Here is a 3,757-nt window from a genome sequence, read left to right as displayed (position 1 = left end):
TTCGCAAGAATGAAACTCAAAGGAATTGATAGGGTCGCACACAAGAGGTGGAGCATGTGGTTTAATTTGATGCAAAGGGAATAACCTTACCAGGGCTTGACATGCTGCGAATCCTCTTGAAAGAGGGGTGCCTTCGAGAATGTGGACACAGATGGTGCATGGTTGTCATCAGCTCATGCCGTAAGGTCTTGGGTTAAGTCTCGCAACGAGCGCAACCCTCGTGTTTAGTTGCCAACCGTTGAGGTTGGAACCCTACGCAGACTGCTGGTGATAAGCCGGAGGAAGGTAAAGATGACATCAAGTCATCATGCCCCTTATGGCCTAGGCGACACACGTGCTACAATGGCCAGGACAAAGGGTCGTGATCCCACGAGGGTGGGCTAGCTCCAAAAATCCATCTCAGTTTAGATTGTAGGCTGCAACTCGTCTGCATGAAGTTGGAATCGCTAGTAATCACCGGTCAGCCATACGATGGTGAATTCGTTCCCAGGCCTTGTACACACCGTCTGTCACACTATGGAAGCTTGCCATGCTCGAAGTTGTTACCTTAACCGCTAGAAGGGGATGCCGAAGGTAGGACTAGTGACTAGAGTGAAGTCGTAACAAGATAGCCGTATTGGAAGGTGCGGTTGGATCACCTCCTTTTCAGGGAGAGCTAATGCTTGTTGGGTATTTTGGTTTGACACTGCTTCACACCCAAAAAGAAGCGAACTACGTCGGAGTTAAACTTGGAGATGGAAGTCTTCTTTCGTTTCTCGACGGTGAAGTAAGACTAAGCTCATAAGCTTATTATCTTAGGTCGGAACAAGTTGATAGGATCCCCTTTTTTATGTCCCCGTTCCCTCCCGTGTGGCGACATGGGGCGAAAAAGGAAAGAGAGGGATGGGGTTTCTCTCGCTTTTAGCATAGCGGGCCCCTAGCGGGAGGCCCGCCTGATGGGCTATTAGCTTAGTGGTAGAGCGTGCCCCTGATAATTGCATCGTTGTGCCTAGGCTGTGAGGGCTCTCAGCCACATGGATGGTTCAATGTGCTCATCAGCGCCTAACCTTGAGATGTGGATCATCCAAGGCCCATTAGTATGGCATCATGTTTGAACCGGGGTTTGAAACCAAACTTCTCCTCAGGAGGATAGATAAGGCGATTCAGGTGAGATCCAATGTAGATCCAACTTTCTATTCACTCGTGGGATCCGAGCGGTCTGGGAGGGACCACCTCGGCTCCTCTCTTCTCGAGAATCCATACATCCCTTATCAGTATATGGACAGCTATCTCTCGAGCATTGGTTTAGGTCGACCTCAATGGGAAAATAAAATGGAGCACCTAACAACGTATCTTCACAGACCAAGAACTACGAGATCGCCCATTTCATTCTGGGGCGACGGAGGGATCGTACCATTCGAGCCTTTTTTTTCATGCTTTTCCCGGAGGTCTGATCAAAGCTGCAATCAATAGGATTTTCTTAATCCTTCCTTCCCAAAAGCGAAAGGAAGAATGTGAAATTCTTTTTCCTTTCTTCCGCAGGGACTAGAAGATTTGAAAAAGGATCTAAGAGTGTCTAAGGTTGGGCCAGAAGGGTTTCTTAACGCCTTCTTTTTTCTTCTCATTGGAGTTATTTCACAAACACTTGCCATGGTAAGGAAGAAGGGGGGAACAAGCACACTTGAAGTGTGCAGTACCATGAAGAGTTGTATGCTGCATTTGGGAAGGATGAATCGCTCCCGAAAAGGAATCTATTGATTCTCTCCCAATTGGTTGGACTGTAGGTGCGATGATTTACTTCATGGGCGAGGTCTCTAGTTCAAGTCCAAGATGGCCCAGCTACGCCAAGGAAAAGAATAAAAGAATAAAACAAGCATCTGACTCTTTCATGCAGGCCGCACTTGCTCGGCGAGATATAGAAAAGTTGGTAGAGCTCCGCTCTTGCAATTGGGTCGTTGCGATTATAGGTTGGATATTTAATTGTCCAAGTGGTAATGATAGTATCTTGTACCTGAACCGGTGGCTCACTTTTTCTAAGTAATAGGGAAGAGGACCGAAACATGCCACTGAAAGACTCTACTGAGACAAAGATGGGTTGTCAAGACTGTAGATGAGGTAGGATGGGCAGTTGGTTAGATCTAGTATGGATCGTACATGGACGGTAGTTGGAGTCGGCGGCTCTCGTAGGGTTCCCTCATCTGGGATCCTTGGGGAAGAGGATCAAGTTGGCCCTTGCGAACAGCTTGATGCACTCTTTAGAAAGGTTATGAAGGAGACTGAGTTAGAAAGAAAGGGAAGAACCACTAGATCCTTAGAAAGCTTTCCCAATAGGAGAGAGTAGTTGGTCTTGTCTAATAAAGGTATTCTAGAATAAGAGTTTGTTAGCATCTCTCCATTCTCACTTTTTCTTCGTATTCTAAGTTTCTATTTTTCATGAGAAGGAGAAGGGCCCACTATGCAGTTCCATAAAAGGGTCATTCGTCTAATGCTTGAACTCAGTCCTCTGAATGGCTGGATCTGTCTTTCCTTATTCAGTAATTTCATGAATAACTATCCCAGTTGAATAGGAAGAGGAAGAGTCCTCTCAGTTTCCAAAGTAGGGGAATGAGAATAGGAAGTCCCGTAAATCAGGGAGTAGAATAGGATCGGCCGTAAGGGAGAGGAGGAGTGGGATACTGAGGAATGAGAGTGAGTAGGAGCCTAAAGCAAGAAGAATGAGAATAGAAGAGTTGAATAATAGGCAGCCTTTCGACGGGGAAAGGGATTCCCTCTTTAGCTTAGACGAAGCCGAGTCAAGCTTGAACGTCGAAGGTTAGGATGCGACCGTGTAGGGTGAAAGAGGAAGAGTCAGACTTGGAAGAGAAAGAGTTGACAAGGTTACAAACATAAGAATCTCTTAAGAATGGGACGAGGTAGGATCTTTCTTTCCTTATGCTGCTTAACCGTATTAAGCAAAGTCTTTTCCTGAATTCAATGACTGACATAACTCTTTCTTCCTTCCTTTCATTGCTCTTTATTAAACTACTTCGGGATCAGAGAAGAAGTAGCTTGAGAGGAAAGGAAGAGGACAAATGCAGTTTTGAGAGGAAGAGTGAGAGGATAGGAATGAGCTAACCCAATAGGTTACGACGGAGAGGAGTCTTTCTGCTCGACTGGACCGTACCAACCTACAGCAAGGAACTTACGATAATGAATAGTCCTCTGTTCGAAGTTTGGTTATTATATTATATGGACAGTCCTTTGGACGGTGTGAATAACTAATATTGACTTATTAGAATAGGGATTCGAGTCAGAAACCTTCTTTTCCCTTCTTCAGTAGTAGGAGGAGGTTGCCGTAAAGGAGCCTCCTCAGTCAGTGTCCAAAGAAAGCAGCCCTTATAAGTCAGATATACGAAAAGGTAAGATCAAGGGGGATATGGAGACCATAGTGAAGCGGTAAGCTGTAATAGGCTTCGGGCCAGGCCCAACTCTAGCCGGATAGACTACTTCCCTTTCTTCTTTGTCGGACACTTATTCAAAATTGACAGCAGACTCAAGGGCAAGATCAAAGAAGGCGGATGAGGCATCCTTAACTTTCTAGGATCAGTCAATTACATCAACCAGAGGTTACTCGGTACACCGATATGGTTAGCTAGTCTCCTCCGTCTCGATGGTACCTTTGATTAGCTAGCTCATCTGATAGTACCTTTGATCATCTAGAAGAAGTGGAAGAAGCTTTACCTAGTAGTGGGCAAGTGGGAGATTGAGCTCGACTAAGTATAGGCCTTATTGCGGAAGA

Source organism: Cucumis melo, chromosome 4, assembly GCF_025177605.1.
Source record: "Cucumis melo cultivar AY chromosome 4, USDA_Cmelo_AY_1.0, whole genome shotgun sequence".
Classification (NCBI taxonomy): Eukaryota; Viridiplantae; Streptophyta; class Magnoliopsida; order Cucurbitales; family Cucurbitaceae; genus Cucumis; species Cucumis melo.
The sequence above is the reverse complement of the archived record's forward strand: the minus strand, read 5'-3'. Positions refer to the sequence as shown.